We start from the raw sequence: 13,779 nt of genomic DNA, 5'->3' as shown, positions 1-13,779 counted from the left end.
TATTTTGAGTGTTATCTAACAATGAGCTATATTGAGAAAGCAATAAATGAAGCCATTTATACTGCATAAAGATATAAGCCTAAGATATAAACTAGCCTATCAACATAATAATAAATACCATATCGACATTTAATGAAACATACTATAATATTTATTAAAGCGTTTTTCAAAATCAATATATAAATAAAACAAAAATAACACATTTTTATTGAAATATTTACATTTAAAAAAAAATGTGTTTAAATTTTTAGTTCTCCTCCACAAGTGCTTCAGTCTGAACTGCCATATGTTTTTGCTCTGTGGAGCAAGAGAAATGAAAAAAAGATTTTGTTAATTTGTGTTGCTTTATGTTAATTATTCTTTATGAAGAATGAATTAAATATGATTTAAAACATCACCGTCTACTTTGAAGGCAGCACATGCGCCTGCACTCTCAAGTGCAACTTCCAAATTGTCCATCTTTTTCTGGGCGCTTTTCAGTTGGCCTCGCAATACTTCAATTGTTCTGTCCAGCGCCTTTTTTTTGTTTGGCCTGTCTGGACATTAATTCTAAAATATCTCCACTAAATTTGTGCAGCTGTGTGGCAACTTCTCTCCTATCTACCTCTGGGTCATTACATTTGTACTGTAGAAAAAACAAAGTTCCATCAATTTTGTTAGGCATATAAACATTAATTATGTCAGAAATTATGCCAGAAAGTTAATGTTGTATAGTATACTGTAGAATGGTAAGAGTTCAGTGGAATACTTACACACAATAACTGAAGACGTTCCCTCAGACCCGCACTATCTGCCTGAGGGACTTCAATATGTGGCAGTTTTGCTGGGGAAGCCATATCTAGGTACATGCATAATAATGGTTACTTTTTAAAGTTACAATAAATCTATTATATTGTTGAAAAAAAGCCTGTTGTCATATTTTTTTCTTTTTATAAATACGTTTAGGGTGATAGTAATGTAAAATTATATATATATGTACCCTATCTTCTTCTGGTGCTTCTGGTCCTACTTGCTTCGTGATTGCTGTTTATGATGAAAATGACGACAAACCACACAAGCATACAAACGTCAAAACAAAAGCTAAGAATTCTAACGTTCAAAGCAAAATGACGTAACGAAGGAAGAACTCTCTAACACGGCCACACCCCACCTCTGTCTAATGGAAATAACGGTGCTTGTCTTATGTAAACCAAGCGATACTGAATATGTATATTTCAACTAATATGAAGCTGCATATCGAAAGCTTATTTGTATGCATTTGCTGGTCGTCTATATATAACATTTTTAAGCAGTTTTTTGCCATTGTAACTGTTACGGGCCCCGGGCACGGTGACCACAATAGCAAAAAGAGTTGTGTCTGTGAAATATAAGTAGAGTCTCAGGTTAAGAAACACAGGAGCACTCGTATCTTTCTCCAGATTGCATCTATTAAATCATTTCAACTCACAATTTACATTTAGTGTATTCATTGCCCAACATTACAGTTTCAACATTCACTGAGCAAACTCTGTATCTTATGCTCTCAAAAACACTCATCAACACGCACATACATGGAGTATTTAAACCTAATACACAAGGTAACAGTAAAATAAACACAGGGCGAGTTGACAAAATCTCGCGATAATGACGCGAAATAACGCGAGAATACTCGCAGTTCCGCTTTCCCGCCAATACCTGCCGCGGCTCAATTAACTTTTACCAATTTACTGTATCTTAAAATTACTTAAATCGCCACAATATCACTGTCAGCTAATATTGAAGTAATACGAAGCTTAAGGCTTTCATCTGTGGTGGTTTTAACCATGTACTGACCTGTGAAATATAAGTCGAGTCTCTGGGTAAGAAACACATGAGCACTCGTATCTTTCTCCAGATTGCATCTAAACGGAAACGGGACGTTGGTCCGCATTAGGCAACCGGGAGTGGACGACTACAATGCCAAAGGTTCCACTTACCGTTACACTACTTTACTTACCCATACTCACACAGGATTACATATAATAATGGCAAAATAACAATCCTCACGATTTTTAGAGCATACCTGCACTGTTAAAGTGACCACAAAAAAAAGCTTGATGTATTGCTTATCACTTACAATACCAAATGTGGTTGCACATATTTGGGTGCACCACATAACCAGCTCAATGTAAATCTAAATAAAGCCAACCTGTGACAAGTTTTTTCATCTAACTGACTATCTACATTTTAATAAGAGAAGCACATAACACCGCCATTCCTTGAGACCATTGACATTACAGTGTCATCAAAAATGTCATTAACACAAAAGTTTTAGTAAGTGGTATTGTGGTTCATTATCTTACCCATAATCGAGAGTGGGTATTTAACTTCTCAGGCAAGACCCTGAATCCCAGGTTGATATGTCTTAAAATATCTTTTCAATTACAATATGTATAGAACAAAATATACTTCTTTTTTTTAAAAATATTTGCATAATTTATTTTTGCATTTCACATAAATAGAAAAAATTGGAAATCTTAAGGTTCATTTACTTTCAACCTTGGTCTTGTACAACTGGTTGAAACAAATTGACTTGTCAAAATACTTCATATCTAAAAATAAACCTGGTTTTCAAAAACAATAAAACACTCTCAAGTTGATATTTCTTCTATAAATTTATTACTGTGAACTAAAGTCTGTAAAGTGGGAAAATATTCAGTAGTGTATAAAGTCAAAATGAGATAGTGTCACCTATGAGATAATGTCCACCTGGTTGAGACAATACGCCTGCTGCAACTTGTGCGGCTTCTTCAGAAGCTGGATCGCTACTCCCACCATCCTATCATAATCCTGACCATACTAATGACTGCGTATGCCATGCTGGCACACTGGATGGTCTGCATCTGGTGCATGATTGGACGTAATGAATTGGACTTCAGTCAGACCTGGGACCTTGGTAAGTCTGACTGAGGCCTTGATTAAATGGAAACTGTTAAATTTCAGGGTCAGGTTTAGTGTTTCAAGAATAAAAGTTACATGGAGTGATATTCACCATGTGCCATAAATTGCTTGTCATCTTCACTGTAAATTCTGGATGTAAATGACATCTAATATTTTATTAAAGTACTCATAGGTACAGTGCTGGCTATACAAACTAAACAGCTTTTAAAAACTGAATCTCTTGACTTCATTATACTGAATGACATGTATATTTACAGGGGGGAAATCCAGAGAGGTCAGGTAGACTAATAAATTTCTGAAAACTGAATCTCTTGACTTCATTATACTGAATGACATGTATATTTACAGGGGGGAAATCCAGAGAGGTCAGGTAGACTAATAAATTTCTGCCCTGTAGCTCAGCCTGCCCCTGCTCTCTGACTCTGAGCATAACTAGAGCAAAAGTAGGTGCAGCTAGGATGTTAAGATGGGCTCAGGTACTGTGGGTGCTGTCTGATGTCACTGTTAATTAATCAACAGGGCATTTATGCAGCGCAGAGAATAGTCTGGTGTGCTGACTGAGCAATCTGAAGTAAAAGTAGATTTTTTTTTTATCACAACCCAGCTCTACTTGTGGCCCTTCTCTGGCTCCCTTTACTCTTGTTTCACTTCCGTGTTCCTAGTTTTCTGGAGCCTTTTTTACCTATTTGCATCAGTTACCTTGGTCTGTGGCCCCAGGGTTTCACAGCTGCGTAAGAAATTGTTTCTCAGAGTCATGGAAGGGAATTATAAATTTATTTGGTACTCTATCAGGAGGTCATGAGAAAATTAAATATTTGAAGTCCAGAATGAAGAGAGGTTAATGTGTTGCTCTCTGCTGGGGACTTCATTGGGTAAAACTGTTTTTGAGTACTTTAATGCTGTTTTGCATACTTTAGCAAGTATGCAAGTATATCCAATCTAATAGGTGAATATGCAATGTAGGATAGAATATTCTAGTCTATTTAGTCTCCTTCTGTCATTACTAAACTGTGTGCACTTTGTACACAGATGAGTACATTAACCGATAAAGCATTTGAGCTCACCAGACGCCAGCACCACATGATTCAAGTCCTCCAGGCCCTTCGCCATCAGCAAAGCCTACTGCCCTTACAACATGCAAATGGAGAGCAGGGACAGTGAAAGCATAGAATCACAAGGGTCCAGTGACAAAATAAAATAAAAAATAAACTATTTAATACTGTGTTATTTACAACTGACGAATGCCTCCCTAGCATTAACTCATGATAGTCATAGGATTAAGGAATGTTACTTTTTGAATTGATTTTTCTTTACCTGGTAAAATATGCAGAAAATAAAGTACAGTGTCCTTTACTAGGGCGTCACATACTTTATTCTAGAAAAGAAACATGAATAAGTTTGAATAAGTATATCATTGGAATTAGTTCTATAGTGTCTAATCTGTCTCGATGCTTAATATGATTATAGGAGCAAATATACAATATCATCAGCATTAGGATTCTTTACATAACAGGCTACATACTTCAGGCTTTTAAGACTGCAGTAATCAAACCCTTACTCAAAAAGCCTAGTCTTGATCCAGGAGTCTTGGCTAATTATAGACCAATATCCAACCTACCATTTATTTCTAAAATCCTTGAAAAAGCTGTTGCTAAGCAGCTATCAGACCACTTACACAGGAATGAACTATTTGAAGATTTTCAATCAGGATTTAGAGCACATCATAGTACAGAAACAGCACTTTTAAATGTCACCAATGATCTTCTCTTAGCCTCAGATAATGGACTCGTTTCTATACTTGTTCTCCTAGACCTTAGTGCTGCATTTGACACTATCGACCACAGCATCCTATCCTCATAGTACCATATTATCCCAATAGAGCACTTCGCTCTCAGAGTGCGGGTCTACTTGTGGTTCCCAGAGTTTCCAAAATTAGATTAGGAAGCAGAGCCTTTAGCTATCAAGCTCCTCTAGCTTCTCTCCTGTGGAACCAGCTCCTAGTCTGGGTTCAGGAGGCACTCCAGTCTTATTTATCAGACAGATAATAATAATTGTTCATGTTCATACTGAACACACAATGTTATTTATGGAGTTTCACAAGGTTCTTGCTAGGATCAATTCACTTTGTGCTATACAAATAAAACTGAACTGAATTGAAATGAATTAAATTGAATTGAATTGAATTTATCAGTTAGAAACAGTAGTGAGTCATTTAAAATGTTCCCATAAATGCCAATTTTATGCATGCATTTTATTTTTGTTCACTCAGGACTTACTCTGAAGAACATTAGTATTTCACATTTATTGCTGAGTCAGCTTCATGTCCACTGGCTCAGTTTCAATGGGTCTTTCAACCATCCATTATCTCCCAGCTGGCACCGGGCAAGAGGTGTAGTTCACCCTGGGCAGATCACCCGTCCATCACAGGGCTGACACACACAGACAGATTGTCCATCCAGACTGCACACAGGGTCAAATGAGAGTCAAACCCAGAACTTTATTGCTGTGAGGCAACAGTGCTAACCATCACCCTACCTGCCAGCTTAGAATTGCGCCGCTCTACTGATTTCATAAAACAAAAAAAATGTAATATTTTCTCTTCATAATAGAGTTACAAACCTGGGCCCATATTCAAAAAGCTTCTTAGAATCCTCTCAGAGAGCTCCTATCCCAGCCTAAAAAGTCCTAGGTGGGAGTCCTAGGCTAAAAGTGATTTAGGAAACTTCTCAGAGCAGCTCTGAGTAAGGAAAGTACAAAAACCTTTATTTTAGTGAGGAGGTGTGGTCGACCCCGTTGCTAGGGATGACGCAGCATTTCAAGGACTGTGATTGGTTGATCAAAAACTATCTGTAAAGGTCTTTAAATGCGCTCTTTGTGAAAATAGAATATATGATAATAGAATGGACAGTAAAATCATATAATGTTTGTATTAAGAAATTGATTAATCATGAATACAGGCTACTTTATGCAAAGTTTCTGTTACAGGCTAAATATCTTCAAGTTAATTCAAATTAAAACAGCCAAATGTTGAAAATGTGTCTACCAATTTCCACGCAGTAGTTACTATATGTAAGTGTTTACATTTGTTTACCATACTGATGTTATTACTTGTAATCCATTTGAGATTGATGGGAGCTAAATGGCTAACCTTTTAGCAATTTAAATGAATGCAGGACAGTCTGTTTAAGTTGCACTTCTGGATGGCATGTAGCCAACAATCCAAGAGAGATGGAAGGAAGTAAAAGAACAAGAAAACTAAACTGGACTGAAGAGAAGATTTCTATGTCACTATATGTAGCTGTGAAAGCGTTTCACTAGTTTGTGTGATCACTCTGATGATGGAAGGTTGTGACAAACAAGTCAATACTACTGCACTGTTGCATTTTTCCAGTTGCCAAATACCTCAATGTTGTAATCTCTTTCATTTCTGGCGTTATGACATTACTACGTTGGTTGGAAAATGTGATCCAACCTGTAGCGTTTAATTAACTCATGATCATTTGGTGTTAGGAGAATATTTCTTTCTGCCATTTTGTCCTCTGCTAAAGAAATTCTTAAGCCTATTAAAAGTCCTCCTCTCTACTCTTAACAATTTTTACCTTAGTAGCTGTTTTTAGGGCTGAGATGTTTCGTGAATCATTTTTATCTTTACTAAGATTTAGTCCTAAGAATTTTCTTAGAATTTCATCACTAGGAGTAACTTTTAGGCTTAGGAAGCTTTGTGAATACAGGCCCTGGAGTCTTAAAATTATATTGCATAGTCCATTATTCCTACAATAACCTGAGTGTTTAAACAGCCAACAGCTGTGTTTTTGATATTGTTTATTTACTTGGAATGTGTCCATGTATAGGCCTATGCGCGACCCAAACATGAGCTAGAAAAACAAAAGTTGAGGATGTCTGCAGAGATCCTCAGTCGTCCAGGTCAAGTTATCTAGTGGTTGAGTCATGGCAACTGAACCTCTAGTTTTTAGGTTGAAATGTTTCACTACTCATCCAAGTAGCTTCATCAGTCTGAAAGAAGGTTATACAGTTTTTGAGGCCACTGCAACACAAACTAGGAGTCATCAGGGCTTTATGCCACAGAGCAAACAACATCCCTACCTCCATGGAGGCCAAGAGAAAGGACAATACACACTTGAAGACAGCCCTCAAAACCTGTGGCTGCCCTAAGTGAACTTTCAACAAGGCAACACCCACATCAGGCAGAAAAACAAGAGACACAGCTGAGCCTCAAGAGCCACAGAAGAAAAACCTGGTCATTCCTGATGTAGCAGGGGTTTCAGAGAGGTTTAAAAGGATTTTTGGGACACATCAGATACCAGGTCACTTCAAACCCACCAACACACTGAGACAGAGACTGGTTCACCCTAAAGACCAGACACCAAAACAAAAGAGGAGCAATGTAGTATATATGCTGTCCAGTGTAAAGAAGAATGCTCAGAACTCTACATTGGAGAAACCAAACAACCACTTAACAGGAGGATGGTCTAGCACAGGAGGAGCAGCTCCTCAGGACCACAGTCAGCTGGGCCCCTCCATTTAAAAGAGACAGGACAATCATTTGTAGACAGTGATGTACATATTTTGGACAGAGAAGATGGGTGGTTAGAGAGAGGGGTCAGAGAAGCTATATACAGTGGGTACGGAAAGTATTCAGACCCCTTTAAATTTTTCACTCTTTTTGTCATTGCAGCCATTTGACAAAATCCAAAAAGTTCATTTTATTTCTCATTAATGTACACTCAGCACCCCATCTTGACAGAAAAAAACAGAAATGTAGAAATTTTTGCAAATTTATTAAAAAAGAAAAACTGAAATATCACATGGTCATAAGTATTCAGACCCTTTGCAGTGACACACATATTTAACTCACATGCTGTCCATTTCTTCTGATCCTCCTTGAGATGGTTCTGCTCCTTCATTGGAGTCCAGCTGTGTTTAATTAAACTGATTGGACTTGATTAGGAAAGGCACACACCTGTCTATATAAGACCTTACAGCTCACAGTGCATGTCAGAGCAAATGAGAATCATGAGGTCGAAGGAACTGCCCAAGGAGCTCAGAGACAGAATTGTGGCAAGGCACAGATCTGGCCAAGGTTACAAAAGAATTTCTGCAGCACTCAAGGTTCCTAAGAGCACAGTGGCCTCCATAATCCTCAAATGGAAGAAGTTTGGGACGACCAGAACTCTTCCTAGACCTGGCCGTCCAGCCAAACTGAGCAATCGTGGGAGAAGAGCCTTGGTGAGAGAGGTAAAGAAGAACCCAAAGATCACTGTGGCTGAGCTCCAGAGATGCAGTAGGGAGATGGGAGAAAGTTCCACAAAGTCAACTATCACTGCAGCCCTCCACCAGTCGGGGCTTTATGGCAGAGTAGCCCGACGGAAGCTTCTCCTCAGTGCAAGACACATGAAAGCCTGCATAGAGTTTGCCAAAAAACACATGAAGGACTCCCAGACTATGAGAAATAAGATTCTCTGGTCTGATGAGACCAAGATTGAACTTTTTGGCGTTAATTCTAAGCGGTATGTGTGGAGAAAACCAGGCACTGCTCATCACCTGCCCAATACAATCACTACAATGAAACATGGTGGTGGGAGCATCATGTTGTGGGGGTGTTTTTCAGCTGCAGGGACAGGACGACTGGTTGCAATTGAAGGAAAGATGAATGTGGCCAAGTACAGAGATATCCTGGAAGAAAACCTCTTCCAGAGTGCTCAGGACCTCAGACTGAGCCAAAGGTTCATCTTTCAACAGGACAATGACCCTAAGCACACAGCTAAAATAACAAAGGAGTGGCTTCGGAACAACTCTGTGACCGTTCTTGACTGGCCCAGCCAGAGCCCTGACCTAAACCCTATTGAGCATCTCTGGAGAGACCTGAAAATGGCTGTCCACCAATGTTCACCATCCAACCTGACAGAACTGGAGAGGATCTGCAAGGAAGAATGGCAGAGGATCCCCAAATCCAGGTGTGAAAAACTTGTTGCATCATTCCCAAGAAGACTCATGGCTGTACTAGCTCAAAAGGGTGCTTCTACTCAATACTGAGCACAGGGTCTGAATACTTATGACCATGTGATATTTCAGTTTTTCTTTTTTAATAAATTTGCAAAAATTTCTACATTTCTGTTTTTTTTCTGTCAAGATGGGGTGCTGAGTGTACATTAATGAGAAATAAAATGAACTTTTTGGATTTTGGCAAATGGCTGCAATGACAAAAAGAGTGAAAAATTTAAAGGGGTCTGAATACTTTCTGTACCCACTGTATGTTCAAATGGGAAAACCCTCCCTTAACAGGTGGAGGGCTCAGACATAACTTATGTTCAATCTACCAGGCTGCCCTTTCATATGTTCCAGGAAATTAAGGAGCACACCAAACGTCTTCCAGGGAGGACACACTCTGCAGCCAGTTGGTGAATCTGAGGGGTCACATGAGTCGACCATTAGATCCTAAAGACCCTCACCTGAGCTCACTTCTGTTCACTAACAAGCCTATTCAGGCCAGGTGTGAAGTGAAACCAACTCAGGAGTGTGGGTCTAATGAATCTCACCCCATTTACATATCTCACCCAATGAGCCTATTTGGACTATGGGTGGAGTGAAACCAACCTGAAGGATAAATTGGAGTTTCCATACCAGCTTTCTCTGAGTGATGAAGCTACGTGGATGAGTAGTGAAAGGTTTTGACCTAAAAACTAGAAGTCCAGTTGCCATGACTCAACCCCTAGAAAAGTTGAGGTTCTTACATCTAGCAAATAAATGCGGCCTGGAGGCTTTAACATAGGTAAACGCTGCAGAAACGCATCGTGTTGCTTTGTTCTGTGGTTATATAGGATGCTGTCATTATTCTTGGACAGAATCATGGTAAGAAGATTGGATGTGATGAACTGAATGTGTGGCTGGCTGTCTTTGGATAGCAGATGAAATTGGTAACAGAAGTGATGAGCGCCTCCAGCTGATTGTTTTGCTCATGTTTCTTGTGTAACTGCAAACTCGATGCTCCCCTCCGGAAACTGGAAAGAAAAAGGTGAACCAGATGTTTTGCTGAGTCAGTATTTGGGCTCACACTCAAACACGTGTAATGGGAAACAGTAGGACTTCAGTTCAATTTCACATGAGAAAAAAGATGTGGAAACATCAGCGGTGGCTTACTCTGACGTTTATATGCAGTCGGGGCTGAAATAAACTTTCAATTTCCTATCTCCTTTTTACATGAACAGTTTGATTATTTTTAGCAGATTTATGGCTTTTATTTCTGGGCTTTTAAACGGAGCTCATAGTTCTCACGAGTAAAATGCTAATTTTGAAATTATTATTGCTGAGATGCCACTGATCCTGTGTCACATGATGAAGGATTTATACTTAATGCGTACTGCCATCTGTCCCATCAGGTTGCCACTGAGCAAGTCTTCTACCTGCATCTCTGACAGATTCCAGAGTGAGACGACAGGAATTCAACATGGCCTCCACAGTCTTCTATGGTTTCAGTGCCCTGCAGGTACAGTCAAGCATGGCTATGTTGACACTTTTACTGGTGACTTTGTTTTGTAACTTTTGTACTGAAAAGCACTTTACAAACATTTATATATTTTATTTACTTACTTTCTTGATGCTGTACACTTTACTTTTACTCCTGAATGTTTTGCATCATGCTATTGTTTTTTTAAACCTTCTGTCATCAGATTAATAAAATGCAGTAAAATAATTTAAGTGTTATAGAAAATAAGCACTACTCTTTTGCTGATTTGATGTTTTCGAGTTTCACGTCAGACTACCACTGACTGAAAGAAAAGCTCTGTCCATCTGTTTTTCTAGAAAAGTCATTTCCATCCAATCTCCTATCGCTCTCCTAGGATCACTGGCAGCAGCTTGTGGAGGACACTGAAAAAGGAGTCAGAACCAGGGAGGGCCACTCAGCCCTCAGGCCCACTTGACTTTCAAGGAATTGCCAAGCAGCTGTGGCCTTACCTCCACCTGGTGCTTGGGCTTCATTTAGGTCTATGGGGAAATGTTAAGAGAGAACTACTAACAGGAAGTGCCTTTCTACTCTCCTTTCTACGCTGATGCTGAAGGTAAGACTTAAAGCGAGTAAATAAGTATTGAACACGTTACCATTTTTCTCAGAAAATATATTTCTAAAGGTGCTATTGACATGAAGTTCTCACCAGATGTTGGTAACAACCCATGCAATCCACACATGCAAATAAATCAAACCAAAGATGTCCATAAATTCAGTTGTGTGTAATAATCTGAAATGGCACAGGGAGGTGCAAAAAGGCGTGGAAAGCCAAGACACCAGTTGAAATCAATCAGTAATTAAAACACAACCCTGCCCCTTGTCAGTGCCTATAAAAAAAGTGTCTCATTACCAGGGTGTCACACAAGAAATATCTCAAGATGGATAAAAGCAAAGTGCTCTCCCAAGACCTTTGCAACCTTATTGCTGCAAAACATACTGATGGCACTGGTTACAGAAGGATTACTAAACTTCTGAATATTCCAATGAGCACTGTTGGAGCCATAATCCGGAAGTGGAAAGAACATCATTTCACTATAAACCAGCCATGACCAGGTGCTGCTCACAAGATTTCTAACAGAGGAGTGAAAAGAATTATCAGGAGAGTTGTCCAAGAGCCAAGGATCACCTGTGTAGAGTTTCAGAAAAACCTGGAATTAGAAGGAACAATTGTTATGAAGGAAACAATAAGTAATGCACTCAAGCGCCATAGTCTGTATGCACGCTTATCATGCAAGACTCTACTGCTGAAGAAAAAGCCTGTTGAAGCCCATATGAAGTTTGCTGCACAACATTTGTACAAGCCTGCAAAAATACTGGGAGAATATAATCTGGTCAGATGAGACCAAAACTGAACTGTTTGGATGTCATAATACACAACATGTTTGGAGGAGAAATGGCACTGCACATCACCCCAAAAACACCACATCAACAGTGAAGTTTGGAGGTGGGAACATCATGGTGTGGGGATGTTTTTCAGCATATGTTACTGGCAAACTTCACATAACTGAAGGAAGGATGAATGGAAAAAAGTACCAAGACATTCTTGATAAAAATCTGATGTCATCTACCAGGATGTTGATGAAGAAACGAGGGTGGACATTTCAGACAGTCATCCCAAACACACAGCCAAGGAAACTAAACTGGTTTCAGAGAAAGAAAACAAAACTGCTATAATGGCCCAGCCAATCACCTGACTTGAATCCAATTGAAAATCTATGGAAAGAATTGAAGATCAGAGTTCATAGAAGAGGCCCACGGAACCTTCAAGATTTGAAGACTGTTTGTGTGGAACAATGGGCCAAAATGACATCTGAGCAATGCATGCGAGTAGTTTCTCCATACAGAAAGCCTCTTGAAGCTGTCATTACCAACAAAGGCTTTTGTACAATGTATTACATAAATTTCAGTAAGCTTGTTCAATACTTTTTTCCTGTCATTTCACGTTATTACACACAACTGAATTTATGGACATCTTTGGTTTGATTTCTTTGCATGTGTGGATTGCATGGGTTGTTACCAACATCTGGTGAGAACTTCAACTCAATAGCACCTTTAAAAATATATTTCCTATGAAAAATGGTAACGTGTTCAATACTTATTTAATCCACTGTATACATAAAAATATTGCATCAGACTTTGGCATTTAATTCTGTAACCGACAAATCTCTTGGTGACTTGTGATGTTAGACAACGGAAACAATCATTTGTAGTACAGAGCAGTACTTCAGGACTCTGAAAAATGTTTATTGCTTAAGCATGCGTGGAATAGTTTTTTGTTTCTGCAAAATTATATGTAACTGCAATTTAGATGCTGTACTGAAACATGTGACACTGATTACGAAATCTAACTACTTTAACCCTCGAGGCACCTTGGGGACCAAATGTGTACATTTAGCTTTCCTTTTTTTCTTTATTTTTTTGATTCTGTTCAAAGGCTAATTGTATGAAACTTGACCAGAATTTGTTTTTTATTATTTTTTAAATTCCATTACTCCCTCTATTGGAAGGTGTATAGAATAGGAGATTTGCATATGCCTACACTCTTTACCCTCATGACCGATTTGGTCCCATTGACTCCCATTATAACAACATATGATATGCTGTAATCCTGACATATTATAATGCTTTTCTCATGGATACCTAATAAATCTAAGCCTCTACCTTCAAAATACAGGAAAAATAGGTTTTAGGGGTAAGGACCCCCCCCCAAGCCACCAGGGGCAGCAGAGCCTTCATCACATAAAGTTTCAGTAGAGGTTCTCTTACTTTGCAAAATGCGTGGCAATAGAAAAGCTGAACACCACAAAAATGGTCTTGGTGTGTTGGGATTGTGGTTGAGAATATACTATGTGCATGCATGTGTGTGTGTGTGTGTGTGTGTGTGTGTGTGCGTGTGTGTGTGTGTGTGTGTGTGTGTGTGAACTTCAAGTCAACAAAGGTCAAATGGACTCTTTATTCCTTTCCTTCATCAAGAGAGACATCCTCCTCTCTCCTATTGGATGTGTGGTATAGCATGTTTATGCAGGGGCATCTTTGAAGTCTGAAAGAATAGTTTGCAGCCTTGTCTGGCTGGTCATTTCTCCAGAGGACAGTCATGAAGAGAAGCCTGAAACCAGAGGAGGTTCTTGCAAAGGGGCTGTGGACCACCTAGATCATGTAAGCAAACATGATATACATCGATTATTTGCCTATTTATTGAATGTTATCGATTATTTATGATTGTCTGATATAGCCAGACTATTTACTTAATTTTATTCTGTATTTTTGTATTTCTCAAAATAAGGATGTGTATAAATGTATTCACGTCATCTGATCATTCCTTTTTCTTTTACAGG

The sequence above is a fragment of the Mastacembelus armatus genome, chromosome 8, assembly GCF_900324485.2.
Source record: "Mastacembelus armatus chromosome 8, fMasArm1.2, whole genome shotgun sequence".
Taxonomy (NCBI): Eukaryota; Metazoa; Chordata; class Actinopteri; order Synbranchiformes; family Mastacembelidae; genus Mastacembelus; species Mastacembelus armatus.
Note: the sequence above shows the minus strand (reverse complement) of the source record.